The sequence below is a fragment of the Sceloporus undulatus genome, chromosome 3 (genome assembly GCF_019175285.1).
Source record: "Sceloporus undulatus isolate JIND9_A2432 ecotype Alabama chromosome 3, SceUnd_v1.1, whole genome shotgun sequence".
NCBI classification, from domain to species: Eukaryota; Metazoa; Chordata; class Lepidosauria; order Squamata; family Phrynosomatidae; genus Sceloporus; species Sceloporus undulatus.
The window spans coordinates 185,420,403-185,442,415 of record NC_056524.1 but is presented as its reverse complement, the minus strand read 5'-3'; the positions used below and the strand labels follow the sequence as shown (position 1 = coordinate 185,442,415).

At 42.0% G+C, this 22,013-nt stretch overlaps 1 protein-coding gene across 20 annotated transcripts in view; it reads left to right on the top strand.

Moving 5' to 3' along the window:
• The first annotated feature begins 249 nt into the window (after nucleotides 1-249).
• JAKMIP3 (Janus kinase and microtubule interacting protein 3) overlaps nucleotides 250-22,013 on the top strand; it is a 170,286-nt gene continuing 148,522 nt past the window's right edge. For 10 of the 20 annotated variants that reach the window (XM_042460007.1, XM_042460004.1, XM_042460008.1 and 7 more), the window contains exons 1-2: nucleotides 251-511; nucleotides 1,357-1,465. The gene's annotated coding sequence lies outside the window, so the exon portion shown is untranslated. Of the gene's footprint in view, nucleotides 512-1,035; nucleotides 1,152-1,356; nucleotides 1,466-12,631; nucleotides 12,654-22,013 lie in introns of those variants that run through there. The other 10 variants (XM_042460005.1, XM_042460003.1, XM_042460001.1 and 7 more) reach the window with 5 other exon arrangements.

Genomic DNA, 22,013 nt, shown 5'->3' with positions numbered 1-22,013 from the left:
CAGAGCCCAACCCTCAAACCAAAAGAAGAAGAAGCAGGAGAAGAGAGAGAAGCGACTCAGATGTTGAATGCCAGCCTGGTTTGTGGCTTCTTGCCAAGGCTGGGAGGGAAGGAGAGGACAAGCTCAGCCAGTCACCTTGGAAACGCAGAGAGTGAAAGCAGCATCCTTGGGATGCTGGAGAGGCAGCCCTCCCTCCTTTCCCTCCCCAAGTAAAGCAAGGGCCACTCCGGCCAGAACTGAAGGGGGGCCTGGCCAGGCTGCGGAGGAGGAGGTGCCCGCCTTGGCTGATCGTCAGCTGCAGTGGCACCGCAATGGCTGAGGAGGAGTAGGAGGAGGAGGGCTGGGCGCAGTGAGCTCAGCAGCAGCAGCAGCAGCAGCAGCAGCAGCCAGGCCCCCGGAGGGAAAGGCAGCCAGCGCCGCCTCCTCCTCCTCCTCCTGCTGCCTCCCCCAGAGAACCCTCCTCTGCAGCCTCCCTCTTTCCCTCTCTCTTCACTCTCGGGGGCTGTACATGGTGAGCGGATTTGCTTTGGGAAAAATAGATATGTGCATGCTGGATCCCCAGCCCCTTCCCCTCCCTCATGCTCTTTCCCCCCTTCCCTCCTTTCAATGCTGCCCTAGACTGGCTGGATCCATCTCTCTCCCCTGAGCTTTCCATCTCTGAAAGACATGTATCCCCCAGCAGCAGGGATGGAAGGGGCTTGCTGAGCTGAGATAGATAGATAGATAGATAGATAGATAGATAGATAGATAGATAGACAGACAGACAGACAGACAGACAGGTCTGTCTATCTGTCATCCATCCCTCCATCCATCCATCCATCTCTCTCTCTCTCCTATCTATCTATCTAGCTATCTCCGTAGTTTAGCTATCTCTGTCTGTCATCTATCCATCCATCCATCCATCCATCCATCCATCCATCTATCTATCTATCTCTGTCATCTATCTATCTATCTCTGTCATCTATCTATCTATCTATCTATCTATCTATCTATCTATCTCTGTCATCCCTCCCTCCCTCCCTCTCTCTCTCTCAGCTCAGAAAGCCCACTCCATCCCTGCTGCTGGTGGTTTATACCTTTCAAAGAGTGGAAGAAGATCAGGGGAGAGATGTTCGTCAAACTATTCCAGGGTAGCATTTAGAGGAGGAAAGGTATATATATTATGTGTATGTGTGTTTGTGTATGTATATCTATATATCTATATATACATATTTAATTATATATGTGTGTGTGCATGCGTGCGTATGTGTGTGTGTGTGTGTGCATGTATGCTGATCAGTTGTGAACATCTTGAAATATGAGTGGCAAAACACATACCCAAAATATGCCCCCCTTTCCCCCCAATTTGTCTCCTAGGAACAGCCTACAGGTTTTAGAATGAAGCGCACAGCAATACACGAAAGGGTACTTTCTTCAGGTAAAGCTGACCAGCAGTATTTCCATCACGATGGAGCATGCCTGTAAGGTTAGTTTCTTGGCATATATATGCCTTATTTCTGCATAGAAATGGTCTTGGTGCCTTTGCACACAGTTATATAACAGCTTGCTTGGGCATTTTTGAGCAGCATGTTTTGCATGGGGTACCTGATATAATTTGTCTGTGTATCAAGAGGCAGATGCTGGGCTATTAAATAGAGAGAGGAGAGAGAGAGAGAGAGATGCTATTTCTTGCTTGGGGACGATGTTTGGAAAAGAGAAGGCCTTGCCAATTCCATGACATTATATTCTATTGCATAAGGTAGCAAGCACCCATCAATTCAGATATTTCAGACAGGATCGGGTTGAGCCATGCTGCTGGCTGCTGCCTGTGTGTGTGTGTGTGTGTGTGTGTGTGTGTGTGTGTATATATATATATATATATATATGGTTCTTCTGTACTTTTGCATATTATTTAGCACAAGACTCTGTAGGACCCCAGGCTCTTCCAAGTTGTAGTGGACAGTCCTTGGACAATTCTGACATCTTTTCAAATTCTGGTTTATGAACAATGGGCTTTTATCTCACCTTAAAGAGAAATTTCTCATGTTACTGTCGCATAGTCTGTATTTGGTTACAAACATCACACAGAGCCATCAGCTAATGGATTCCATACTAAGTGTAGCTGGTCTAAAATGCAGGTGGAGCTTGGCGTGCAAAGACAGTAAATCTGGTTTGTATTGCTGCTGTTCACATTGCAGAAATCCTGGTAAGATGGCATTTGGGAATTTGCATCCATCAGGGATTCACTCGGAAGAATTGAACTGTTTCTTTCTATCTGCTATTCTGATTTGATCTTTTTGGCCTACATGCTGACAGTCGCGTGTTGTTAGCTTGTGTTCTGCATTAAATGTAGGTTTGTGGGAGGTGTGTGTGTGTCTTCAAAGTGAAAGGGAGGAAGGTATGGAAGGGAGAAATTATCACTTTAGAGCCTAGGTGTTGTTCATTTCATAACACCCTTCTCAAGCATCTATTAGGAAGCTGAGGACCACATAATCTATTTGTAAAAGCTGGAGGAGTGATCCAACCAAGTTCCTGCAACGTTAAGACTCAATAAATTCAGTAGGAGTTGCTTTTGAGTAAGACTGATTTACACCAATAAAAACATTGACAGAAACACCTAAGTTTGTTGTTATTTTAGCTCAGCAGATTTAAATCTTCTGCATAAGCTACCTCAGTAAGATTTGTTGTCAGTGAAGAGAATTCTCTAATATTCTGAAAGCTCAGCTATGTTGCTTATATCAATAAAAACATCTCATTTAGGGAAAAGGATTGGCTTCCAGAAAAGCCTTTAGATGATAACTGAAAGGACCCTATAGAAAATGAATGAATTCTATTAACAGTCACAATATCTTGTAGGTTTTTGAGGCATCCATCTTCGAAGAAAAGATAAAATCTGGCAATCTTTTTACAAACATGGTTCTTTTTTTTCTTTTTCTTTTTTTACAAACAACCATGTAGTACAAAAATCAAATTCTGTATAGCTGATGAATGATTACCTCTTTTTATCTTGGTATTTTATATCATCCCCAGTGGTTGTTTTTTCATGTAACAGACACTGTACATGAGGGAGCCCATAGCAATACCATAGTACAGAACATAGACTAATGCTAAATTATACTAGAACTATTGCTGTAATGTAGATTTTGTGTTGGCACAAAGCAAACTGGAAGTATTCATTATAAAGGGCATGATGCAAGGTACAATGTGCAAGATACACAGCAGCATATATTCCCATTGGTTATATGATGGAATACCAATTAGCCGAGACTCATTTGTCCATTATTACAAAAATTCACAATGTACGTTGATGTAAAGATACAATGTATGTATCTTTAGCTGAGAAATCTTTCATTTATTCTCATTTCTACATATACAACGCTTTTAATTTTATTCCAGCTTTCAGAAGAAGTTTTGTTGCTCTACTGAAATGACATGAAAAAACAACCAGGATACAGAATAATTGCAAAAAATATCCTCTCTCAAAAAATATTTGCATATATTTATTATTAGTTACAGTTTTATCATGTCTTTGCTCTAGTCAGTTAAAGGCAGCACATAAGGCTCTCCTACTTTATCATTACAATTGCCCTTTGAGGCTGATTCTAAATGGTAGTTTCTAAGGAACTTACTTTCAATCTCTCCTATTATCTTCTTTTCTAAGAAATTCTCTACTTCCCCAACTTTCACTTAGGTTTAGCACAACCTCTAATGATTCATAAGGAATAAAGAGGATTTAAACAGATCCCAGAAATTTCCTGTTAGGAACAAATTAGTTGTAATTATCACTCTGAGGGAGACCTAGAAGTTAGTTGTGATTATTATTTTCTAAATGTATTTTTTCATTCCCACATTTTTAGTTACTTATAGTGAAAAGTTGATTTTAGTTCTTTTTAAAAACCTGAATGCAACAAGCTTCTGACTTCTGGCACCAAACACTGTCTTCCCATCAGCTTGGTTGTTCCCTCAGTCAGTGACAGCTGGTGGCTTCCATGTAACTGAGTGATGAATCTGCTCTTTGCTTTAATCTGAATTTTAATGGTGCTTATGTTGAGGATAGGATTCTACACTTTAGATTGTTTCTTTAAAGTCTGGACTAAGAACCAGTGCAGAATCACTATCTTGCTGACACAAAAGCCACCAGCTACCCCAGACCTCAGCACACACTTGGGCAAGTCACACTCTCCGCTTTAGAGGAAGGCAAGGGCAAACCCTCTCTTAACAAATTCTGCCAAGAAAACCCCAGAAATTATTTGAAGACACACAACCATGATATTATGAGTGAGCTACGGTAAAACTCTTTCACTGTTTAATACTGCCTTCAAAATAACAGAGCAATATTAAGAGACTAAATGGTTATGTCTTGACAACTATATAATTTGGTTCTTGTAAAGATGTTTACTGGATTGTTCATTTGTTTTTTATTTCTTATAAAATAGTCCCAGGCCTTTCCTTTTAAAAAGACAAAGTAATTAAATAAGCATTTTCATTCTCATTTGGTTGATATACTGAATATGTCATGCTTTTTCATTAGGAGAGATCTTTATGAGAAGTTGAATTTTTTTTAAGGGATCCTGACTCATTTTTATTATTCTTATTTAATGTTTATTGATTCTGTAGACTGTATTATTCCATGCTCACATACAACATTTACATTCGAGTTCATCTCCTCCATCCACCTGCCCCAGCATGCTTCAGATTTGGGCAAAGAAGCTTAGGCCCAGCATTTCAAAATGAATTTGCTTCTCACTAAATACAAACAATAGTAGCATGTTGTCTAACCTGATAAAACATACTCAGAGACAAAGGAAAATAAAGGAAAGAAGGGACAGCAGGAGGGAATGAGATGAAGAACAGTTCCTTTACTGCTCATTGCTAATTTTAGTGATTTTGGCTTTTTATTTATTTATTTATTTTATGGTATTTATACCCCACCCTTCAGCCCTAAAGGCTATTTCTCCTTCCCCAACATAAATCTGCTTTTGCCTGTGTTTAAAAGACAGATTGAATGTTTTATATTATAACCATGGCATTTAAGAGCAGACAGGAAAAGTGCAGGGATAGCTGAACTTACTGTACATATCACACCTTTAGCCCTTTGGTCAGACCTCACCTGGAATAATGTGCCAATTTCTGGGCACCACAATTCAAGAAGGATGTTGACAAGTTGGAGCATATGCAGAGGAGGGTAACCAAAATGATGAAAGATTTAGAAACCATGCCCTATAAAGAGTCCTTGGGGAGCTGGGTATGTTTAGCCTGGAGAAGGGAAGGGTAAGAAGTGACGTGATAGCCATATGTAGATATTTGAAGGGATGTCATGTTGAGGATGGAGCAAGTTTGTTTTCTGCTGCTTCAAAGACTAGGCCCCAGAGCAATGGATTCAAACTACAGGAAAAGAGATTCTGCCTAAACATTAGGAAGAGCTTCCTGACAGTAAGAGCTGTTCAGCAGTGGAATATGCTGCCTCGGAGTGTGGTGGAGTCTCCTTCTTTGGAGGTTTTTAAACAGAACCTGGATGGCCATCTGTTAGGAGTCCTTTGACTGTGTCTTTCTGCACTAGATGGCCCTTGGGGTCTCCTCCAACTCTGTGATTCTATATTGGTTTGGGGGATTATAGAGGTTGTAGTATAAACAACAAAACAGCTACACTAGTGTTCCACTTTTTGGACTACTTCTATAGTGAGGTGGGCCTCTCAGGTGGCAGATGGGTTTTGGAGTCCTTGCCAGCATCATGGCCTGTCATTAACAGCTGGTTAATGTACGTTTTCCAAAGCTGCAACATTTAAATGGAAAACAACAAAATTATTCAAAATCACTCAGAATATTTGTTTAGGGAAAAACATCTAAATATTTAACCACATTTAAAGCATTCACACTTCTTTCCACTAGAAGTTCAAAGCACTGTTTGGGAATAACTGAAACAATTGAAAATTGGCACAATTCCCAATGGTGCCCAGCAACTGAGTATTGTGAATGAGTTCTTTCCTGAGCAGCTGAGTGCAAATGGCTCCCCCAGGAATGTGATATATTATTGATTATTGTAGGAAAATGCTTTTTTAAAAAATCAATTTTCAGCTGCCATTGTGAAATCACCTTACATTGCACCTATTGCTTCAATGTTACACCAACTCAAAAGCCTTTTCTTTTTGATTACTGCTTTAGTAAGATTCATTTGCTATGTGGTCTTGGAACATGGCTGTCTCTTGAAATCAAATTGCATACCAAACCAAGATTAATGTTTAGCTGTTCTTATATCTTATCTGTGGGTTCCTTGGTAAGCAAAATGGAGCTTTGATTGGATCCAGCTGAGCACTGGTTATGTACTTAAGTCTCTGTCAAGGACGGCCAAATGGTCTGTGCTGATAGATTATGAACCATACTGTATAAGAAATAACACCCCAATAACACATTGTTTCTCAGCACAATTGTTAAAAAGCCACACCAGTTGACCACCTCACACTACTAATGTGGAGCCAGCAATTTGGCAATGAGTACACAACCTGATCCCATATAGACCATCTCTCTGAAAGGACATATGCTTTGTGTATAGAGAAAATCCTGCTGGATTCTTTTGTTAGATAAAGGGTGAAGAGAAGTGCAGGCTGCATGTAACCCAGAGCCTTACTTTGGTGCACACCAAAGCCACCTGGATGTACTTGTTACCCAAAAAAGTAAAGGGCTTGGAGAGCCTCCATCAGCAATGCTAGCAAATGTGTGTGTGTGTGTGGGGGGGGGGGTTTGCTGGAGACTCAGCAAAAGCTGAGGGAACACCCCAAAAGAAGGGAACAAAGAGGCTTGGATTTGGGGAGCTTTTTAGATTCACAAATCTTACCCTCAAGGCTTGTGGTTGTGGACTCACAAAAGGTTTGGAAACAGTTTTGAAATGTTCAAGGGAATGGATAAACTAACTCAGTGTTTTAGCACTGAAGTGTTAAGACATTGATACAGCCTGAAACAACACATTTGATTTAGGGATAGGCAGTAGAAATGACAGGGAGACTTCAACACAGAAAAGAGGTCTGGTCTTTTTCTGTTTTGACAATTCCTTCTCCTTGTTCCTTACCCATTGGTATGGGGAATTGTCCTGTCTGGCATAATCCATGGTGCTTGTCCTTTTGTTCTACCTAGTCCAGGAAAACTCTAGGTCAAGTGACCTCAATATTGTTGCCTTTTAACTTTCTTGGGTCATCATGAGCTCCAAAAACACGTATCTGGTCATCCTAACTTCTATTCATGTTTCCCATAGACATTAATTATGATTTAATAATGTATATCCAGCATGAGGGTATGCAAGGCCAGGTAATATTCCTCAGAGCTCCCCAGTTTGGGAGTGTTGGTGATTTTTAGGTCATTCTCTGTTCATAACGATATGCAGATGTGACTGTCTTTTCTTCATAGTGTCTTTAGGGAGATACTGCAGCTCTCTGGGTAAAATTTGAAATGCCTCTCTCTAAACTACAAATTGCATGATTCCATAGGATGTTTTCATGGCAGTTAAAACAGAATCATATTTGCTATAACTGAGTAGTGTGGAATGGACCCATGCCTGTGAAGTGGAGAATCCTTTCCAGTTTTTTGGTCCACGTTTTACAGGAGCTGTCCAAAATGCTAAAACACCTTAGATAGCCCCTCCAGTGGTCTGATTGAAACCGGGAATGAATTCACCATCCCACTAATGTGGGAGCCTGCAGTCATCCCTATTAACAGCCTGGACTATTAACTTTCAGTTTTTGTTCAGTTATGAAACATAAAGTAATTCAAAAGACTTCTCTGGATAGGGAGGATTGAAAGGAGATACAATATTTTTATCTCTATAGAAATTACAGAATAGTGACACAGAAAATGATTTCAAACTCTTCATAGTCACATGGGCAGGCACAATTTGCACATGGAACCCATTATATCTTCCTTCCAAAATGTCTGAGATGAGAACACTGAAGTGAATTAATGTAAATGCTTTCTTATGTGTTGGGACAATAAGCTTATGTAATTAGCACATCCTTCTTGCAGATGCTTCTTGAAATACTCATTGTAATGTAATGGAGAATATATCTTTTGAGCAGCTGTCAAAGTGCTTTACTAATCAATGTTTTTAACTCACTGGGTTAAAAGAGACTTTGTTCCAGGAAGACTGATAGATAGTTTTGTCTACCCATCCATCTATCCATTTATCTGTCTGCATACTGTATGTATAAACCATTTCCCCACAAAATTATTTCAATCAATTTTATGTCCCAATGACAATTCTTTTTCCCCCCATGTGCATAGGGCATATTCAGGCATCAGTAGGTTGTTTTGTGACCCCTATAGACTACTACTATGACTTCTTCTTCTTCTTCTTCTTTTAAAGTATTTTATTTTAGTGTTTCTGCACACTTTGGGGTTCTTTGAGTCTGCCTCTTGTTGGTGGATAGTATTGTTTTTGCCTACAAAAGCAATGACAAGTACTCCTGAACTGGAAGAAGAATAAAAGTAATTACAGTAATGTCTAGAAACAATGAATCATATGATTCCTAGAGTTGTAAGAGTCCACATGGGCCATCCAATCCAACCCCTACCATGCAGATATACACAATCAAAGCACCACTGACAGATGGCTATCCAGCCTCTGTTGTAAAACTTCCAAAGGAGATTCTACTACTCTCCAAGGCAGCATATTCCACTGTCAAACAGCTCTTACATAAAGAATCCATTTAGCTATCATGGTTGACAGGCATTGAGAACCATCCTCAGTTGTCTAAATGGAAGTCTCTGGGAGAGATCTAGTGGCAGCGTAACTTTGAGTATCCTGTTTTGTCTCTCAGAAGCTTTTGGTGCAATTTACCATGGTAGTCTCTTGGATCGTCTCACAGTGGTCCTGGTACTATATACAGTAACAGTTTCAGAAAGCAGCACTGTGTCACCTCACCCTGGCAGCTATGCTGTGAAGTGTGGCAAAATATCATCTTGTCATTGATGTTATTTAACACTGGTGTAAAGTCAGTGGAGACGATCATATTTTGGCTAAGTTGTTATCAGTATGCTGATGATCCAGAGTTCTACTTCTCAAGATCATCCAAAGTAGGAGAAAGGGTTCATGATCCAACCCAGTGATGGTTTGGATATGGACAAAAAACGAACAAACTGGTGTCCAGAAAAGTTGAGACTGTAGAGTAGGTGGTTCCTGGTTATGGGAATTTGGAGTGTACCAGTTCTAGATGAAGTGGCAGTCCTTCAGAAGTCACTTGGAGTGTGCTACTGGATTCATCATTAGCGATTCAAGTGGTTAAGAGTACAATTACAAGCTTCAGCCAATATGTCAACTATGGAGATTATCACATTGCTTTTAAAGCGCCTTATTCTCGACGGGATAAAGGCACATTTCAGTTAAAACTGGGTGTTATCACACTTGCCAGGTTAATGCAACCCATTTGCAGCCCAGATCCCAGCCACACTTATCCAGTGGCTTTTCAAAAATGAGATTTTGCAGTTTCTAAAAAGCCACTGGATAAGTGCGGCTGGAATCCAGGCTACATACGGATTGTATTCGCCTGGCCACAGTAGGGTTGCCATATGGTATGCAATTTGATTTCAAAAAGTCCTACATTTTCAAACCTTGTCCTACATTTGTCCCAGTTTCGAGGTCCTCCATTATGGCAACCCTAGGCCACCGGCGAGTGTGATAACACCTGGTTTTGTTGCTACATCTTGTGATAGTAAACACCATAGTTTAAGTATGTTGTTGTGTGGAGGACTTCCTTGTGTTTGTCCTGAATCTCCTACCAAACAACTGCAGGTTCCAGGGATATCTCTGCCCTTAGCATAGAATAAGATGTATGTCGAGGCAGTAGATGCTGGGGAGTGGCCAAGTGCTGAAGAACAAAGTGGTATTATACTATGCTGCTTATGCTACGCTACCCTACCCTACCTTACCCTACCCTTCTCTACCCTATCCTAGGCTAGTCCAGCTGCATTCAGGTGTGACAGAGAGAATGGTGTCCTGTTACCAGTATAGAAATGTTATGCCCAAGATTGTAAGGGCAACCTGTTTATCCTGAGAGCGTGTAATGAGAACCTCTCCCTCCGTGGACCTATTCACAGCAAGGCTGAGAAAGACATTGAGACACCAAATTTGGGTTTAAACACCATGCATGTAACATTTATTGAATCACACAAGTAACACAAACATTGATTATCAAGAGCTCTTTCACTCACACATTCATACAATACTCACACACACTTTCCTTCCGCCGAACATTGATCAGTTGTTCTCGAAGGCTGGGGATGACACCGTTGCCGCGGTAGATGCCAACAAAATGGAGATGAAAGTCCAGGGTCTTTATACTTTTTCTTCTCTCTGGCTTTTGGCTGCTGAAGTCTTGCAATATTGCAGCCCATTACTCAACTTCCTCTTCTGGGAGGACAGACAGGTTGTTCAGATCAGTCCGTGTTCAAAGCAACTCGTTCTGTTCAAAGTTCTCCATTGTCCTGTCAGTTCCTCATCATGGCGACTCAGGAGATAAGGTTCTTCCCGGTCATGGTTCGTCACACCTGGACAGCACCTCGCTTCAGCTTCCAAGTTTCATACTTTCCTCGCCTCGGTTGCCAAATACCTTCATCACATCAGTGCTTTGCGCGGAACCATCTTGTTTGTTCCTTTAGCTATGTTTAAAGCACAATTCCTTGGTTCTTCGGTTCTTCAGCTCTGGGTTTAAGTCAGAGCTCACTCATTCGTCTTACAGAAATATACCAACCACTAACTAGTTCAACTCTTGGGATTGTCCTGCTGCATTCTGTGATAAAGGGATACTTGAAAAGTGAAGAGAGCCTTTTCTAGGCAGATCGGTTTTCTAGCAAGATCAGTTCAGAGGAAAGTTTGCCATTGCCGCCCCCTGAGGCTGAGATTATGTGACTTGCCCAAGTTGGGTTTCATGACCTAGCTGGGAATTGAAACCTGGTCTCCAGAGTTGATTTCTCTGAGGCTGGAGATATGTGACTTGCCAAAGGTCACCCATGGGTTGTTCATGAAGGTGACCAGATGTATAATCACAAGGAGACAAGGGTGTAAAATGGAGACATTCAAGCAAACGGAGGATGTGACCAAAACCTTATAGAAATTGTAAACCAATGCTTCTTTTTCATGCTCAAAATGGAGGACATTTTGGGAATGAGGACATGTCATGGAAAGGAAGACCTGTCTTCATGCCAAGCTGGGAATCGAACCCTGGTCTCCAGAGTCAATTGAGTCCTCTTTCCTCTGAGGCTGAGAGATTGACCTGCTGGGCTCATGGCCGAGATGAAACCTCACCAGAGCCCAACCCTCAAACCAAAAGACGAAGAAGCAGGGAAAGAGAGAAAGCGACTCAGATGTTAATCCAGCCTGGTTTGTGGCTTCTTCAAGGCTGGGAGGGAAGGAGAGGACAAGCTCAGCCAGTCCACCTTGGAAAACGCAGGAGTGAAAGCAGCATCCTTGGGATGCGGAGAGCAGCCCTCCCTCCTTTCCCTCCCCAGTAAAGCAAGGGCCACTCCGGCCAGAACTGAAGGGGGGCCTGGCCAGCTGCGGAGGAGGAGGTGCCCGCCTTGCTATCGTCAGCTGCAGTGGCACCGCAATGGCTGAGGAGGAGGAGAGGAGGGCTGGGCGCAGTGCTCAGCAGCAGCCAGCAGCAGCAAGCGCCAGGCCCCCGGAGGGAAAGCAGCCAGCGCCGCCTCCTCCTCCTCCTCCTGCTGCCTCCCCCAGAGAACCCTCCTCTGCACCCTCCCTCTTTCCCTCTCTTTCACTCTCGGGCTGTACTGGTGAGCGGATTTGCTTTGAAAAATCGATATGTGCATGTCTGGTCCTCCCCAGCCATTCCCCTCCATCTGCTCTTTCCCCCCTTCCCTCCTTTCAATCTGCCCTAGACTGTCTGGATCCATCTCTCTCCCTGAGCTTTCCATCTCTGAAAAGACATGTATCCCCCAGCAGCAGGGATGGAAGGGGCTTGCTGAGCTGAGATAGATAGATAGATAGATAGATAGATAGATAGATAGACAGACAGACAGACAGACAGGTCTGTCTATCTGTCATCCACCATCATCATCCATCCATCTCTCTCTCTCTCCTATCTATCTATCTAGCTATCTCCGTAGTTTACTATCTCTGTCTGTACATCTATCCATCCATCCATCCATCCATCCATCCTCTATCTATCATCTCGGTCATCTATCTATCTATCTATCTATCTTCTTCTATCTATCTATCTATCTATCTCTGTATCCTCCCTCCCCCCCTCTCTCTCTCTAGCTCAGAAAGCCCACTCCATCCCTTGCTGGCTGGGTTTATCCTTCAAAGAGTGGAAGAAGATAGGGGAAGATGTTCGTCAAACTATTCCAGGGTAGCATTTAGGAGGAGGAAAGGTATATATATTATGTGTATGTGTGTTTGTGTATGTATATCTATATATCTATATATACATATTAATTATATATGTGTGTGTGCATCTGTATGTGTGTGTGTGTGTGTGCATGTATGCTGATCATTGTGAACATCTTGAAATATGGAGTGGCAAAACACATACACAAAATATGCCCCCCTTTCCCCCCAATTTGTCTCCTAGGACAGCCTACAGGTTTAAATGAAGCGCACAGCAATACACGAAAGGGTCTTCTTCAGGTAAACTGACCAGCAGTATTTCCTCACGATGGAGCATGCCTGTAAGGTTAGTTTTTCTTGGCATATATATGCCTTATTTCGCATAGAAATGGTCTTGGTGCCTTTTGCAACAGTTATATAACAGCTTGCTTGGGCATTTTTGAGCAGCATGTTTTGCATGGGGTACCTGATATATTTGTCGGTGTACAAGAGCAGATGCTGGCTATTAATAGAGAGAGGAGAGAGAGAGAGAGAGATGCTATTTCTTGCTTGGGGACGATGTTTGGAAAAGAGAAGGCCTTGCCAATTCCATGACATTATATTCTATTGCTAAGGTACAAGCACCACATCGATTCGAGATTTCAGACAGGATCGGGTTGAGCCATGCTGCCGCTGCTGCCTGTGTGTGTGTGTGTGGTCTATATAATATATATATATATAATATATATATATTAGTCTCTCTCTCTCTCTCTCTCTCCTATATATATATATATATATTAGGTTCTTCTGTACTTTTGCATATATTTAGCAACAAGACTCTGTAGGACCCCAGCTCTTCCAAGTTGTGTGGACAGTCCTTGGACAATTCTGACATCTTTTCAATTCTGGTTTATGAACAATGGGCTTTTTATCTCACCTTAAAGAAGAAATTTCTCATGTACTGTCGCATAGTCTGTATTGGTTACAAACATCACACAGAGCCAGCAGCTAAGGATTCATACAAGTGTAGCTGGTCTAAAATGCAGGTGGAGCTTGGCGTGCAAAACAGTAAATCTGGTTTGTTTTGCTGCTGTTCACATTGCAGAATCCTGGTAAGATGGCATTTGGGAATTTGCATCCATCGGGATTCACTCGGAGATTGAACTGTTTTCTTCTATCTGCTATTCTGATTTTATCTTTTTGGCACATGCTGACAGTCGCGTTGGTTGTTAGCTTGTGTTCTGCATTAAATGTAGGTTTGTGGGAGGTGTGTGTGTGTCTTCAAAGTAAAGGGAGGAAGGTATGGAGGTAGAAATTATCACTTTAGAGCCTAGGTGTTGTTTTCATTTCATACACCCTTCCCAAGCATCTATTAGGAAGCTGAGGACCACATAATCATTTGTAAAGCTGGAGGAGTGATCCAACCAAGTTCCGCAACGTTAAGACTCAATAAATTCAGTAGGAGTTGCTTTTGAGTAAGACTGATTTACACCAATAAAAACATTGACAAAACACCTAAGTTTGTTGTATTTTAGCTCAGCAGATTTAAATCTTCTGCATAAGCTACCCTCAGTAAGATTTGTTGTCAGTGAAGTAGAATTTCTAATATTCTGAAAGCTCAGCTATGTTGCTTATATCATAAAAACATCTCATTTAGGGAAAAGGATTGGCTTCCAGAAAAGCCTTTATGATGAACTGAAAGGACCCTATAGAAAATGACTGAATCTATTAAACAGTCACAATATCTTGTGGTTTTTGAGGCATCATCTTCGAAGAAAGAATAAAATCTGGCAATCTTTTACAACATGGTTCTTTTTTACAAACAACCATGTAGTACAAAATCAAATTCTGTATAGCTGATAATGATTACCTCTTTTATCTTGGTATTTATATCATCCCCAGTGTGTGTTTTTCATGTAACAGACACGTACATGAGGGAGCCCATACAAGACCATAGTACAGAAACATAGACTAATGCTAACTTAACTAGAACTATTGCTTTAATGTAGATTTTGTGTTGGCACAAAGCAAACTGAAGTATTCATTATAAAGCGGCATGATGCAAGGTACAATGTGCAAGATACACAGCAGCATATATTCCCATTGGTTATAGATGGAATACCCAATAGCCGAGACTCTTTGTCCATTATTACAAAATTCACAATGTGACGTGATGTAAAGATACAGTATGTATCTTTAGCTGAGAATCTTTCATTTATTCTCATTTCTACATATCAAACGCTTTTAATTTTATTCCAGCTTTCAGAAGAAGTTTTGTTGCTCTACTTGAAATGACATTTATTAGGATACAGAATAATTGCAAAAATATCCTCTCTCAAAAATATTGCATATATTTATTATTAGTTACAGTTTTATCATTCTTTGCTCTAGTCAGTTAAAGGCAGCACATAAGGCTCTCCTACTTATCATTACAATTGCCGTTGAGGCTGATTCTAAATGGTAGTTTCTAAGGAACTTACTTTCAATCTCTCCTATTTCTTCTTTTCTAAGAAATTCTCTACTTCCCCACTTTCACTTAGGTTAGCACAACCTCTAATGATTCATAAGGAATAAAGAGGATACAGATCCCGAAATTTCCTGTTAGGAACAATTATTGTAATTATCCACTCTGAGGGAGACTAGAAGTTAGGTGTGATATTATTCTAATGTATTTTTCATTCCCACATTTTTAGTTACTTCTAGTGAAAATTGATTTTATTCTTTTTAAAACATAATGTAACAAGCTTCTGACTTCTGGCACCAAACACTGTCTTCCATCAGCTTGGTTGTTCCCTCAGTCAGTGACAGCTGGTGGCTTCCATGTAACGAGTGATGAATCTGCTCTTTGCTTTAATCGAATTTTAATGTGGCTTATGTTGAGGATAGATTCTGCCTTTAGATTGTTCTTTAAAGTCTGGACTAAGAAACCGTGCAGAATCACTATCTTGCTGACACAAAAGCCACCAGCTACCCAGACCTCGCACACACTTGGGCAAGTCACACTCTCCGCTTTAGAGGAAGGCAAGGGCAAACCCTCTCTTAACAAATTCTGCCAAGAAAACCCAGAAATTATTTGAAGACCACAACCATGTATTATGAGTGAGCTACGGTTAAACTCTTTCACTGTTTAATACTGCCTTCAAAATAACAGAGCAATATTAAGAGGCTAAATGGTTATGTCCTACACTATATAATTTGGTTCTTGTAAAGATGTTTACTGGATTGTTCATTTGTTTTTTATTCTTATAAAATAGTCCCAGGCTTTCCTTTAAAAGACAAGTAATTAAATAACATTTCTCTCATTTGGTTGATATACTGAATATGTCATGCTTTTTCAGGAGAGATCTTTATGAGAAGTTGAATTTTTTTTAAGGGATCCTGACTCATTTTTATTATTCTATTTAATGTTTATTGATTCTGTAGACTGTATTATTCCATGCTCACATACAACATTACATTCGATTCATCTCCTCCATCCACCTCCCAGCATGCTTCAGATTGGGCAAAGAGCTTAGGCCCAGCATTTCAAAGGAATTTGCTCTCCTAATACAAACAATAGTAGCATGTTGTCTAACCTGATAAAACATACTCAGAGACAAAGGAAAATAAAGAAAGAAGGGACAGCAGGAGGGAATGAGATGAAGAACAGTTCCTTACTGCTCATTGCTATTTAGTGATTTTGGCTTTTTATTTATTTATTATTTTATGGTATTATACCCACCCTCAGCCCTAAAGGCTATTTCTCTTCCCCAACATAAATCTGCTTTTGCCTGTGTTTAAAAGACAGATTGAATGTTTTATATATAACCATGGCATTTAAGGCAGACAGGAAAAGGGCAGGGATGCTGAACTTATTGTACATCCACACCTTAGCCCTTGGTCAGACCCTGGAATATGTGCCAATTTTCGGGCACCAAACAAGCAAGAATGGTGGACAGTTGGGAGCATATGCAGAGGAGGGTAACCAAAATGATGAAGATTAGAAACCATGCCCTATAAAGATTCTTGGGGAGCTGGGTGGTTAGCCTGGAGAAGGGAAGGGTAAGAAGTGACGTGATACCATATGTAGATATTTAAGGATGTCAGTTGAGGATGGAGCAAGTTTGTTTTTCTGCTGTCAAAGACTAGGCCCCAGAGCAATGGATTCAAATACAGGAAAAGACATTCTGCTAAACATTAGGAAGAGCTTCCTGACAGTAAGAGCTGTTCAGCAGTGGGAATATGCTGCCTCGGAGTGTGGTGAGTCTCCTTCTTGGAGGTTTTTAAACAGAACCTGGATGGCCATCTGTTAGGAGTCCTTTGACTGTGTCTTCCTGCACTAGATGGCCCTTGGGTCTCCTCCAACCTGTGATTCTATATTGGTTTGGGGGATTATAGAGTTGTAGTATAAACAACAAAACAGCTACACTAGTGTTCCACTTTTTGGACTACTTCATAGTGAGGTGGGCCTCTCAGGTGGCAGATGGGTTTGGAGTCCTTGCCAGCACATGGCCTGTCATTACCAGCTGGTTAATGTACGTTTTCCAAGCGCAACATTTAAATGGAAAACAACAAAATTATTCAAAATCACTCAGAATATTGTTTAGGGAAAACAACTAATATTAACCACATTAAAGCATTCCACACTTCTTTCCACTAGAAGTTCAAAGCACTGTTTGGGAATAACTGAAACAATTGAAAATTGGCACAATTCCCATGGTGCCCAGCAACTGAGTATGTGAATGATCTTTCCTGAGCAGCTGAGTGCAAATGGCTCCCCAGGAATGTGATATATTATTGATTATTGTAGGAAAATGCTTTTTAAAAAATCAATTTCAGCTGCCATTGTGAAATCACCTTACATTGCACCTATTGCTCAATTTACACCACTCAAAGCCTTTTCTTTTGATTACTGCTTTAGTAAGATTCATTTGCGAGGTGGGTCTTGGAACATGGCTGTCTCTTGAAATCAAATTGCATACCAAACCAAGATTAATGTTTAGCTGTTCTTATATCTTATCTGGGTTCCTGTGTAAGCAAAATGGAGCTTTGATTGGATCCAGCTGAGCACTGGTTATGTACTTAAGTCTCTGTCAAGGACGGCCAATGGTCTGTGCTGATAGATTAGAACCATACTGTATAAGAAAACACCAATAAAATTGTTTCTCAGCACAATTGTTTAAAAAGCCACACCGTTGCCACCTCAACTACTATGTTGGAGCCAGCATTTGGCAATGAGTACACAACCTGATCCCATATAGACCATCTCTCTGAAGGACATATGCTTTGTGTATAGAGAAAATCCTGCTGGATCTTTTGTTAATAAGGGTGAAGAGAAGTGCAGGCTGCATGTAACCCAGAGCCTTACTTGGTGCACACCAAGCCACCTGGATGTACTTGTACCCAAAAAAGTAAGGGGCTTGGAGAGCTCCTCAGCAATGCTAGCAAATGTTGTGTGGTGTGTGGGTGGGGGGGGGTTGCTGGGAGACTCAGCAAAGCTGAGGAACACCCCAAAGAAGGAACAAAGAGGCTTGGATTTGGGGAGCTTTTTAGATTCACAAATCTTACCCTCAAGGCTTGTGGTTGTGGACTCACAAAAGGTTTGGAAACAGTTTTGAATGTTCAAGGGATGGACAAACTAACTCAGTGTTTTAGCACTGAAGTGTTAAGACATTGAACAGCCTGAAACAAACATTTGATTTAGGGATATGCAGTTAGAAATGACAGGGAGACTTCACACAGAAAGAGGGCTGGTCTTTTCTGTTGTGACAATTCCTTCTCCTTGTTCCTTACTCATTGTATGGGGAATGTCTGTCTGGCATAATCCATGGTGCTTGTCCTTTTTTCTACTAGTCCAGGCAAACTCTAGGCAAGTGACCTCAACATTGTTGCCTTTAAACTTCCTTGGTCATCATGAGCTCCAAAAACACGTATCTGGTCATCCTAACTTCTTCATGTTTCCCATAGACATTAATTATGATTTAATATGTATATCCAGCATGAGGGTATGCAAGGCCAGGTAATATTCCTCAAGCTCCCCGTTTGGGAGTGTTGGTGATTTTTAGGTCATTCTCTGTTCATAACGATAGGCAGATGTGACTGTCTTTTCTTCATAGTGTCTTTAGGGAGATACTGCAGCTCTGCTGGGTAAATTTGAAATGCCCTCTCTCAACTACACATGCATGATTCCATAGGATGTTTTCATGGCAGTTAAAACAGAATCATATTTGCTATAACTGATAGTGTGGAAGGGACCCATGCGGTGAAGTGGAGAATCCTTTCCAGTTTTTGGTCCACGTTTTACAGGAGCTGTCCAAAATGCTAAAACACCTTAGATAGCCCCTCCAGTGGTCTGATGAAACCGGAATGAATTCAACCATCCCACTAATGTGGAGCCTGCGTCATCCTATTAACAGCCTGGACTATAACTTTCAGTTTTTGTTCAGTTATGAACATAAAGTAATTCAAAGACTTCTCTGGATAGGGAGGATGAAAGGAGATACAATATTTTTTATCTCTATAGAATTACAGAAGAGTGACACAGAAAATGATTTCAACCTTCATAGTCACATGGCAGCACAATTGCACATGGAACCCAATATATCTTCCTTCCAAAATGTCTGAGATGAGAACACTGAAGTGAATTAATGTAAATGCTTTCTATGTGTTGGGACAATAAGCTATGTAATTAGCACATCCTCTTGCAGATGCTCTTGAAAACTGTACTCATTGTAATGTAATGGAGAATATATCTTTTGAGCAGCTGTCAAAGTGCTTTACTAATCAATGTTTTTACTCACTGGGTTAAAAAGACTTTGGTTCAGGAAGACTGATAGATAGTTTTGTCTACCCATCCATCTATCCATTATCTGTCTGCATACTGTAGTATAAACCATTTCCCCACAAAATTATTTCAATCAATTTTATGTCCCAAGACAATTCTTTTTCCCCAGTGCATAGGGCATATTCAGGCATCAGTGGTTTTGTTTTGTGACCCTATAGACACACTATGACTTCTTCTTCTTCTTCTTTTAAAGTATTTATTTTGTGTTTTCTGCACACTTTGGGGTTCTTTGAGTCTGCCTCTTGTTGGTATAGTATTGTTTTTGCCCTACAAAGCAATGACAAGTACTCCTGAACTGGAAAGAATAAAAGTATTACAGTAATGTCTGAGAACAATGAATCATATGATTCCTAGAGTTGGAAGAGTCCACATGGGCCATCCAATCCAACCCCTACCATGCATGATACACAATCAAAGCACACTGACAGATGGCTATCCAGCCTCTGTTGTAAAACTTCCAAAGGAGATCTACTACTCCCAAGGCGCATATTCCACGGTCAAACAGCTCTTACAAAGAATCCATTTAGCTATCATGGTTGACAGCATTGAGAACCATCCTCAGTTGTCTAAATGAAGTCTCTGGGAGAGATCTAGTGGCAGCGTAACTTTGAGTATCCTGTTTGTCTCTCAGAAGCTTTTGGTCAATTTACCATGGTAGTCTCTTGGATCGTCTCACAGTGGTCCTGGTACTATATACAGTAACGTTTCAGAAAGCAGCACTGTGTCACCTCACCCTGGCAGCTAGCTGTGAAGTGTGGCAAAATATCATCTTGTCATTGGTTATTTAACACTGGTGTAAGTCAGTGGGAGACGATCATTTTGGCTAAGTTGTATCAGTATGCTGATGATCCAGAGTTCTACTTCTCAAGATCATCCAAAGTAGAGAAAGGTTCATGATCCAACCCAGTGATGGTTTGGATATGGACAAAAAACGAACAAACTGGTGTCCAGAAAGTTGAGACTGTAGAGTAGGTGGTTTCCTGGTTATGGGAATTTGGAGTGTACCAGTTCTAGATGAAGTGGCAGTCTTCAGAAGTCACTTGGAGTGTGCTACTGGATTCATCATAGCGATTCAAGTGGTAAGAGTACAATTCAAGCTCAGCCAATATGTCAACTATGGAGATTATCACATTGCTTTAAAGCGCCTTATTCTCACGGATAAAGGCACATTTCAGTTAAACTGGGTGTTATCACACTTGCCAGGTTATGCAACCCATTTGCAGCCCAGATCCAGCCACACTTATCCAGTGGCTTTCAAAAATGAGATTTTGCAGTTTTAAAAAGCCACTGGATAAGTGCGGCTGGAATCCAGGCACATACGGATTGTATTCGCCGGCCCACGTAGGGTTGCCATCCCGCTGGGGGGCAGGACAATCCCGGTTTGGGCGGTGCCAACCGGTCCCAGTCCGGTTTGGCGCCCAAACCGGGACGACCCCGCCACCGCGGCCACCTCAGCCCCGTGGCGGCTCCAAGTCTGCTGAGGCCTGGGAAGGCCTCTGCGGTTGGAGCTCCAGCCGCGGAGATGCTCCCTCCCGGGCTCCGCAAGGCCTGAGGCGGCTCGCGGTTGGAGCTCCAGCCGCGGAGATGCTCCCTCCCGGCTCCAGCAAGGCCTCGAGGCGGCTCGCGGTCGGAGCTCCGGCCGCGGGGTCACAGGCCTCCGCGAGGCAAGGGAGCAGGAGGAGGCCCTTCCCACCGCGGCGATCGCCGCAGGAAGGACGCCCTGCCCTTTCCCGGCCTGGGAGCCAGCTGAGGCTTCCTCCCAGACCGGGAGGAGGAGCAGGCAGCTTCCCTGCGGCGATCGCCGCGATGAGGGGTGGCCCCCGCCTCCTTCCCGGCCTGGGAGCCGGCCGAGGCTTCTTCCCGGCCAGGAGGAGAGCAGGCCGCTTCCCACCGCGCCGATCGCCGCGATGAGGAGCAGCCTCCACCTCTTTCCTGGCCTGGGAGCCGGCCTAGGCTCCCTCCCAGGCCGGGAGGATAGGAGGAGGACAAGGTTTAAAAATCTAGGACTTTTTTTTTTAATTTCCTAGCCAGGAAATTAAAAAAAAAAGTCCTACATTCAAACCTTGTCCACATTTGTCCCGGTTTCGAGGTCCCCATTATGGCAACCCTAGGCCACCGGCGAGGGTATAACACCTGGTTTTTTTGCTACATCTTGTGATAGTAAACACATAGTTTAAGTATGTTGTGTGTGTGGAGACTTCCTTTGTTTGTCTGAATCTCCTACCAAACAACTGCAGGTTCCAGGGATATCCTGCCTTAGCATAGAATAAGATGTATGCGAGGCAGTAGATGCGGGGAGTGGCCAAGTGCTGAAGAACAAAGTGGTATATACATGCTGCTTATGCTACGCTACCCTACCCTACCTTACCCTACCTTCTCTACCCTATCCTAGGCTGCCAGTGCATCAGGTTGTGACAGAGAGAATGGGTCCTGTTGCCCAGTATAGAAATGTTATGCCCAAGATTGTAAGGGCAACCTGTTTATCCTGAGAGCGTGTAATGAGAACCTCTCCTCCGTGGACCATTCACGCAAGGCTGAGAAAGACATGAGACACCAAATTTGGGTTTAAACACCAGCATGTAACATATGAATCACACAGTAACACAAACATTGATTATCAAGAGCTCTTTCACTCACACATTCATACATACTCACACACACTTCCGTCCGCAACATTGATCAGTTGTTCTCGAAGGCTGGGATGACACCGTTGCCGCGTTAGATGCCAACAAAAGGAGATGAATGTCCAGGTCTTTATACTTTTTCTTGTCTCTGGCTCTTGGCTGCTGAAGTCTTGCATATTGCAGCCCATTACTCAACTTCCTCTTCTGGGAGGACAGACAGTGTTTCAGATCAGTCCGTGTCAAAGCTACTCGTTCTGTTCAAAGTTCTCCATTGTCCTGT